This window comes from Mus pahari, chromosome 12 (genome assembly GCF_900095145.1).
Source record: "Mus pahari chromosome 12, PAHARI_EIJ_v1.1, whole genome shotgun sequence".
NCBI lineage: Eukaryota > Metazoa > Chordata > Mammalia > Rodentia > Muridae > Mus > Mus pahari.
In genome coordinates, this window is record NC_034601.1 from 26,454,439 (window position 1) to 26,464,126 (window position 9,688).

A 9,688-nucleotide genomic window follows, 5' to 3' on the forward strand; every position below is an offset into this window, starting at 1 on the left:
GTCCTTGGCCCTGAATGTTCAGGTCACCTGACCAAGGAGGAGGAGGGAGTCCCTCTGGTATAGGTGTCGGGTAAATCCTTTCCCTTAGAGAACTCAAGAACAGTGTGGAACGGAATGGAAGAGAGGCTCCTCGGCCTCCCTGCCCCCACCCCAGTGCCCTCAGGACCAAGGCTAGGAAGTGGACAGACATACACTTCCTATCCCACTCACCTCAAGGAGAAGACACCTGAAAGAACAGAAATGGGCATCTAGAAGTGGCTCTCCCAGGGACCTATTACAGCAATAGTAAGTGTTGATGCAGGAGAGAAGATGTTGTACTGTAGTGGTAGTTGGTAATCCGCTCTAATTTCTCTAGCAGTGGTGCATGAGTTCCTCCCTACCCTCCCCAGGGCTCTGGATTCTCTAATGAAAGGCACACACACACACACACACACACACACACACACACACACAGCCTTATATTTAATATGCCTTAGACAGCTCAACGGCTGGGCCATATCAATCCTTCATGTTGGTAGCACACTCTCCCCTCCAATATTCCTTTTTTTGGGGGTGGGGGTTCAAGACAGAGTTTCTCTGTATAGCCCTGGCTGTCCTGGAACTCACTCTATAGACCAGGCTGGCCTCGAACATAGAAATCCACCTGCCTCTGCCTCTTCCTCTGCCTCCTGAGTTCTGGGATTAAAGGCGTGCACCACCACTACCCAGCCCCCTCCGATATTTCTAAATTATTACTTACTAAAACCTATATTCCATCCTGGCTGCCCCGTGCCCAGGCCTGCAGCCCTCCTGGGCCATGACCCCTGTCTCTTACATGTTGGCAGTCTCTCTGTCCTGCAGCTCTCACACTTGATCCTTCTGCTTCCCTGGCATGGCAGTTCTACCTCTTCCTCAGTTCCCTTAATTAAATGTTTGTTTTTATAACAGTTGCCTTGGTCATGGTGTCTCATCACAGAAATGAAACTCAGAATAAGAGACTCTTCTAAAATGGTTCTGCATCTTGCAGAGAATGAGTGTGGCAAATGTGCTCCCTTTGTGGCTGCACTCCACAGACACTTACTGCTCACACTTTGATTGTGAGCTTCTGTGTTAGCTGCCATCCAGTGTAGTGGAAGAAACTCCTCAGATGAGGTCTGAGAGCTACCTATCTATGGTGTCTTAGGGTTTCACCACTGCAAGCAGATGCCATGACCAAAGCAACTCTTGTAAGGACAACATTTGATTGGGACTGGCTTACAGGTTCTGAGATTCAGTCCATTATCATCAAGGTAGGAGCGTGGCAGCATCCAGGCAGGCGTGGTGCAGGAGGAGCTGAGAGTTCTTCATCTTGTTCCAAAGGCAAATAGATGAAGACTGGCTTCTAGACTGCTAGGACAAGGATCTTAAAGCCTATGCTCACAGTGACACACTTCTTCCAACAAGGCCACACCTTCTAATAGTGCCACTCCCTGGGCCAATTACATTCAAACCACCACATGTGGGTATAGAGATATGAATTTAGAGAGCAGTCTGACACTATTTAGCAAAATAATCGTAGTAGGATTGCCCTTGAAGGGGGGGGGGTGTCTATGAGCTCCCCACCATTGGGTTCTTGGTTAGATTTACAGTACTAGGCATATGTCTCCTCCTGGGAGATAGGCCTTAAATCCGATCAGAAAGCAGTAGGTGACCTCTGCAGGTCTCGTCATGCCTGTCATCATTGTGGCTCACGGTACTCACCCTGGGTAAGGCTGCTGCTGACTCCCTCACCCCTGTAACTCTCAGGGCATCTTCCAGGACTACGAGATCTAGCCAGCAAGGAGGAAGCCTCCTGGTCAGTACCAACTCGATTGCTCAATGGCCTGTGACAAAGTGTGCGGTGTCTTCAGGAAGAGGGTCCTACTATCAAGTGAGAAAGAAAAGTATTTTTAAAGTCATTCACTTATGCTATAAGACTGCTAAAGCAATGGTCCTCAAGGAGTTAAAATCTCCATCAGAACCTCATGCTGGAAGAAAGGAAAGCTGTGACTTTGGTGCCAGTCAGAGGGGAAACTAGTGACAGTCTTATCTGTCAATGTTGTTCTGTCGCTCTGAAGAGACACCACAAGCTAGGTAACTCCTATAAAAGAAAGCATTTACTTGGGAACTCGCGTAGGGGTTCAGAGACTTAGTCCATTACCGTCATGGCAAGGAGCATGGAGGCATGCCAGTGGGTTTTTGGAGCAGTAGCTGAGAGCTATATTCTGATCTGTAGGCAGAGAGCGATAAACAAACACTGAGCCTCAGCATGGGCTTTTGAAACCGCAAAGCCAGTGAAACCAGTGAAAGCCAGCTCCCTCCAACAAGGCCACACCTCCTAATCCTTTAATCCTTTCAAATAGTACCTCTCCCTGGTGATTAAGCATTCAAATATATGAGCCTGTGGAGGCTATTCACACAGTAAGTAAACAAGACAAAAACTTTGAGGGACACATTCCTGTGCTGATGCAGCCTTTAAGTCCTTCTATGTGCATCTAAGAGTTTATGGTACAGACTGAGCATGCTCAGGAATGTATTCTTGCCGTTGTCCCATCCCACGTGAATACACAGAAACCACCAGAGCAAAATCCCCACATTCCATTTCTTCTAAGAAAGCATTGCTTTAGAAATGCCTCCTTCTCCTTGCCTGTTTTCTCCACCCTTTTGTATCTTGACTATGTTTAGTTTAGCTGTGCACCCACCAAGATGTGAATCCACCCTGTTGTTATTGGACTTTTCCTAGGAAGAGGTTTCACACTGTTCTGTCAACTCAGCAGACCACAGGGCAGATTGGAACCAACATATTGATCAGTGATGTGTAAAGACCACACTTGATCAGGTCTGTCCCTCCATCTCTGTTTAAAGCTATGCCTCGCCGGGCAGTGGTGGCACATGCCTTTAATCCCAGCACTTGGGAAATAGAGGCAGGTGGATTTCTGAGTTCGAGGCCAGCCTGGTCTACAGAGTGAGTTCCACAAAAAAAAAAAAAAAAAAAAAAAAAAAAGCTATGCCTCATATCAGTACCCAAAGATGGTGGACTTGAATGGGGGCATCATTTGGTCTCCATTTGTCCTTCTTCCCAACATGATCATGCTGAATAAACCTTTCTCTCCCTGTCACTGTTATACATCTCTAAAATTGACACAGTGGGGGCTGGTGGCTTGTAGGGATTAGTAAATCCCAAACTTTGACCCTAAAATCTCACAGGAGCAACTGTGTTTCTTGGATGGCTACATTGTTGTTACCCTAGGGCAGGCTGCCTCTTGGATCCTGGATGAAAAATCCCTTTAGTTAGCTTAGACTTTGGCTAAGACTAGGCAAATGCTGTGGTTTGCTGTTGCAAATTATTTGATCACATTGTGAACCCTGAGATTGTGAACTAGGAATACCTGTTTCTTGCTGTGGTGTGGCTCAGCCCTAGCACACAACTTTAACTCAAGAGCTTTCTGTAAACAAGAGCTAAATAGAGCCAGTGATAGGTCAAGAGGTGGAGCAAGCAGCCAGCTGACAGGGAGTGAACATCCGGAAACCCAGGAAAGAGGAAGGAGGGTCCCTTTGAATTGAAGGGTATCTAAGACAGCGTGGAGAAGGACCCCTTTCCTTCTGGGGTGTTGGTGGAGTAGGAAGGTCAGCTCGGTGCTTTCTCTGCCTCTCTGAGCTAAGAGGCTTTCACCTTAGCATCTGGCTCCTGAGCCTTCACTGATAAATCAAATGTTTGGGATTTTGTTTTTTAACACAATTTGCTTTCAAGCCAACTTTGCCCTGTTGGACTCCATTCATATTTGGGTTAAGGCCTGCACCTGCGCTAGGCTGGGAGTGTAATGGAGGATGAAGGTGTTGGTAGTTACAGAGCAGTGTCCAAGGGATGTCTTATTCCCCAGTGGCAAACTTCTCCCTGATGGGGTTACCTTGGCTAGTGCTGAAGAGAGGGGCTTCATGCCTCCTCCGAGCAGTTATGCTTTCACAGATACGTATGTAACAAACATTCAGGAGAGTGCCTAGTGCATGCTTGGGCTGCTGAGACATCTCAGATGCCGTCTGGTTAGCTCTCAAACTCTTCACGTAATTCCAGCCTGCCTGTTCAGATATGTGCTGGGACTCAAAACTGGTTGTGGAGGCACTGGCCCCTTCTGCAGAATCTGTGTCCTGCAGTGTCCCCACCTCCTCCTTATGTCCCTCGCCTTAGCTCTTTAGAAGTATGGCCTGAGAGTTGTGTGTTTGTAGCTGCTTCTCCATCTGCGATGCATTCGATATTGGCTACAGTTTGTGCTTCAGAGATAATGAATTTCGTTTTATTTTCAGCGTCTAAAATCAGTAGCTGGAAGCCCCTGTAGAAATACTTAATAAACTTTTGTTGAGAGAATGCACGTGGGATTATTAGAATTTTAAAATGTATTGAACAACAGCCCTGCCTTTACAAGTCCTTCACATCTCTTTAATGACGGATGTGAGTGAGTGTGCATGATTGCATCACAGCTCTAGTCTGGAGGTCAGAGAACAGCTGTTAGGTTCTTTCAGGTCATTAGGCTTAAAGGCAAGCTCCCTTACCCACTGAGCCATCTCATCAGCCCCCAGATCTAATTTTGTTTTAGATTTATTTATTTTATGTATATGAAAATACATAATATTGCTACCTCCAGATATATCCATTGGAAGAGGGCATTGAATCCCATTACAGATGGTTCTGAGCCACCATGTGGTTGCTGGGAATTGAACTCAGGACCTCTGGAAGAGCGGTCAGTGCTGTTAGTCGCTGAGCCATCTCTCTAAGTTCAGTTTAGATGTCATCAGTTTTCTCACTGATGTCCCTTGCCTGTCCCAGGACCTGTTCTAGCATACCACACTGCCTTTAGTCACCATGGCTCCTAGGTCCTCTCTCTGGGACCGTGTCTCAGTCTGGCTTTGGTTCTGAAGATTGGGATAGCTTTCAAGGATGCCCATCAAGTATTCTCTAATTATCCCTCAGGTGGCTCTTCTCATGTCCTCGCCACTAACGTGCAACGTTTTCCCTTTTCCTTTGGTGGTAAGAGGGCAAGAGTATCATGAATGAGTGCTTCGTTTGGTCACAGCAAGGGTACATATTATCTTCCTAGCTGATGGCTCTACTGTGGGCTGTTTGCCCAAAGGTGTGCCTGTCAGCTTTAGGCGCTGTAAAGCCTGTCCTTGTTTCCTCTTCTGGTGTGTCTGAAGAGAGTGAGAGTGTACTCACATACATAAAATAAGTAAATCTTAAAAAGGAAATGATGGGCCAGAGTTAAGTTCCACCTTTGACAAGGACATGATGGCTATTCAGGATGTCACTATCAGGGAAACTGAGTAAGGGGTCTGGGGGAACTCGTCTCCAAATCGTCCTTCTTTTCTTCCTCCCTCCTTTCCTTTCTTCCTTCGAAGTGATGTTTGTTTGTTTGTTTGTTTCTGTTGGTTGTTTGTTTTTGAGGTATGGTCTCCTGAATTACAGGCTGGTCTTAAGTCATAGTCAGCCAAGTGTGGTCTTCCCTTCTCCCTGGGGTCCTTGGCTCCTGGTCCACGATGGAGCAGAATTAACAAATGGGGTTTCAGACTGTGACTGACAGAGATGACAGGCTTCAGGACCAGCTTCAGGCAGGCAGCACAACTTTCTTCACAGTGAATCAAGGGCAATATAGTTTTGGGGGAGTGGGTAGAGATTTCTAGGATGTGTACATGTTGTTGGCTACAGTTTAGGGTACCAAGCACCTCATTTGCATGGAGCGGCATTCCAAGAATTCCAGGTGCTTGCTGGACAGTTTGTTATGAGGAGAAAGGAAGTGGGGGCCTGTAATCTCACCAAGGCTCTGTGCATTTCTCAGGTAGAGGGTGTGGGCGATTTTGAGATCCCCAGACAAGGTCAGAGAAGGAGATGCTCTGCTGGTAAGGGGAGTCCTCCATGTTGCCCTGAACTGTCTGGCCAATGGTAGGCTAAGACCTTAGTTAGCAGGGTTTCTCCACAGCCAAGGAGAGCCTTGAGCTTCTAATATTCTCCCCTCACCTCCCAAGTACCTGAGTTAATAATACTCTCCCTTCACCACCTGTCTTAGTCAGGGTTTCTATTCCTGCCCAAACAAGAAGCAAGTTGGGGAGGAAAAGGTTTATTCAGCTTACATTTCCACATTGCTGTTCATCACCGAAAGAAGTCAGGACTGGAACTCAAACAGGTCAGGCAGCAGGAGCTGATGCAGAAGCCATGGAGGGATGTTCTTTACTGGCTTGCCTCCCCTGGCTTGCTCAGCCTGCTCTCTTATAGAACCCAAGACTACCAGCTCAGGGATGGTCCCACCCACAATGGGCCCTCCCCCCCCTTGATCACTAATTGAGAAAATGCCCCACAGCTGGATCTCATGGGGGCATTTCCCCAAGCTCCTTTCTCTGTGATAACTCCAGCTGTGTCAAGTTGACACAAAACTAGCCAGTACACCACCCAAGTACCTGAGTTAATAATACTCTCCCTTCACCTCCCAAGTACCTGAGTTGCAGTTGTATGCCACCACGCTGGATTTTATGCAGGGTTAGGAGTAGAGGTAGGGCTTCATGCCTGGTAGGCAAGTTCTCCACTAACTGAGTCATGCCCGTAGCCACTCCTTCGTAACCTTCCTACAAATGTAAGATTATTTCAAAGTAAAAGCCTCTTGAAAGAATAAAAGAGAGGACAGAGGTTTGGCTCTGCAGTAGATCACATACTTAGTATGTCTGAGGCTAAGCACCAATAATAGTTTTTAAACCATAAGTAATAGTATATATAATAAATAATATAACATTTATATTACTGTCACTTTATGCAGAAATAATAGCTACTGGAAATTTGGTGCCTAGCAATCCTCATTTTTTTGTGTGTGTTTAAAATCTTATAATTTTTAGACACTATATCACTTTTTTTTTCTTAGAACTAAAACTAAAATTTGGGAGTAGAGGTATAGTTTAGCAGGAAAACACTTGCCTGGCATATGTGAAGCCCTGAGTTTGTTCCCCAGTAATGCCAAAATAAAATAAAATATTTTAAAAATTATATATATATATATATATATATATATAAAATTTTAATAGTCACAGTGTAGTGCCCCTCCACATCCACTGTCCTGCAACCTGTGATGGTTTCCTATCGAGTGTACCTCAGGGGCCTTTCCTTGTCTCTGCATATTTGACTTCTCTTTCCGATGGCTGCACAGTGTTCCATGGTGGATGTCTTATTAGTCAGGACTTGTTTGGTAGTAAGAAATTCAATGCCAGCTTGAACTAGTCTAGACAAGAAGGGGATCTGCGCATAGCATGACTGGGAAGGCAGCTGACTGGGCCTGGGGGACTACTGAAGCAGGATGGGGTTCCCGTGTTGTTTATCTGCAGGTCTTCTCTGCCTCTTGGCCTCACCGCTATTGCTATCTGTTTTGGGGGTAGGTCAGCCAGCTGTTTGAGTTCACAGGGCAGGACTTGTGGCCTCCGGACCCGCATTACACTTTTAGATCAGCTATCTCAATTCTAGTTGCAAATGTTTAGAAAGACTTCCGGATGGCCCGCTGTGGGACTAGTGGACACTCTGACTCGACCAGCTGTGTCAGGAGGGCAGGCGTCCAACAAAAGCCACGTGACAGGGTTGGGAACTAGAGCTTCGACTACATGGAAGATGGGCCCCCGCAAAGGATCTGTGTGGGCAGATGGTGTTTGGGGTATGGGAGGACCATAACTAATTTAAGCACCCCACCACTGGGATGTTTTGGCTCTCTACTCAAATGCTGCCTCACACAACACGTGTGCACAGCACTGTTAAAGCATCAGGGTTTTCTAGGCTGTCGTCCTAGAACAGGGTTGCTGAGCCTGCAAGGACTGTGCTTGCTGTCAGTCTTACTTTGAAAGGTGACTACAGCTTTAATCCCTGCAGGATGCTCGAGGGTTACCACGTCCCCGTCGCTTTTTAAATTTTCAGTGACCCAGCTGGAAAAAAGTTTGCATTTTTAAAATGGTTCATCATGGTAATTGAGTGTATTTTTCTTACAGTTCTTAGCCATTTGTGTTTCCTTGTTGTGATTTCTCTACCTCTTGTGTAATGGTTTTCAATAAGATTCTTTTTCTTCTCGTCACTCTTATGTGGGAGCTTCAACTTGTGTGGATTTTTTAAAATCTGTTCTCTTTTATATATGTTGCAAATGTTTTCTCCTAGCCAATGATTTGATACAAAAGTTTAAAAGTGTGTGAGTGTGTGTTTGTGTGTGTGTGTGGGGGGGTGCTGGGTGTCAAACCTGGAGCCTCTCTGCATGTGTAGGTGTATGTACACATGTACATATCTGTGACAGGGCAGTGATGGTGTACGCCTTTATTCCCATCACTCAGAAGGTAGAGGCAGGTGGATTTCTCTGAGTTTAAGGTCAGCCTGGTCTACAGAGTGAGTTTCAGGACAGCCAGTATGTGTTTATAAAAAGGTAAAGAGAGAGGGGGAAATATGTTCTATGGAGGTGTGATGAGGTAGGGGGAAGGAGATGGCTCAGCGGGCCCATGCCAAGGCATCCCTTCCCCCTGAGGGACCAGCCACACAACTGTATAGTATAGAATAGAGTTTATTAAGGGCATGGGGAAGGGAGTTAAGAGGGTAGGAGCAGAGAAAAGGAGAGAGAGAGAGAGAGAGAGAGAGAGAGAGAGAGAGAGAGAGAAGAGAGAAGAGAGAAGAGAGAAGAGAGAAGAGAGAAGAGAGAAGAGAGAAGAGAGAAGAGAGAAGAGAGAAGAGAGAAGAGAGAAGAGAGAAGAGAGAAGAGAGAAGAGAGAAGAGAGAAGAGAGAAGAGAGAAGAGATGTAGAGGCCGGCCATGACCTCGTGGAGAGAGGGGGGAAGGGTATATGGGGAGGGGGGGGAGCAAGAGAGCAAGGCAGGAGAGGCAAGAGAGGGAGGAGGGGGCAAGCAGCCCCTTTTATAGTGGATCAGGCCTACCTGGCTGTTGCCAGGTAACTGTGGGGAGGAGCATACCTGGCTGTTGCCAGGTAACTGTGGGGTGGAGTCTAGACAGAATGCTAACAGCCAGAGCTACAAAGGGAAACCCTGTCTCAAACAACAACAAATATGAACTACCTGTGTAGACCAGAGGTTCTTATCCATTGTCGTGCTCTATCACCCTTTAGCTAACTTTTTATTGGTGTGTGTGTGTGTGTGTACTCGCGGGTGTATAAGGAGTGGGCCTCCGTGGGGCTGACGCTGGGCATCCTTCTCCCGTGTTACTCTACTGTACTCCCTTGAGACAGGGTCTCCGCTGAGCCTGAAGCTCTCCACCTCCCGCCAGACTCTCAGACTTCTCCTTCCTCCCCTGATTAATTTTGCTTGCTTTCCCCTTTGGAATCTACTGGTTAAATTTTTCTTCCTTCTCTTCCCAAGTCGTACTGGATTCTAGATGAATAGGGTAAGAGGAAGTTATCTTTTATCATACTGGCTTCCTTTCTGGGGTAGCGTATGGCCTTATTCTTTAATCAGTCTATCATGCTTTCAACAAAGAGTTTTCTTTACAATCACTCTACATTTATGTTAGTTAATTAATTAATTTTTGAGACAGCTGAATGTCCCGCGCTACCTTCTCGCCAGCAAGAAAAGACGCGNCANACAAACAGGATCCTTCTGCAGCAAAGCTTTAATGCTCTTGAGAGGGAGAGCATAAGCTTCCAACAGGCAAAGGGCGAAGAGAAGAGAGGGGAGAAGAGAAGAG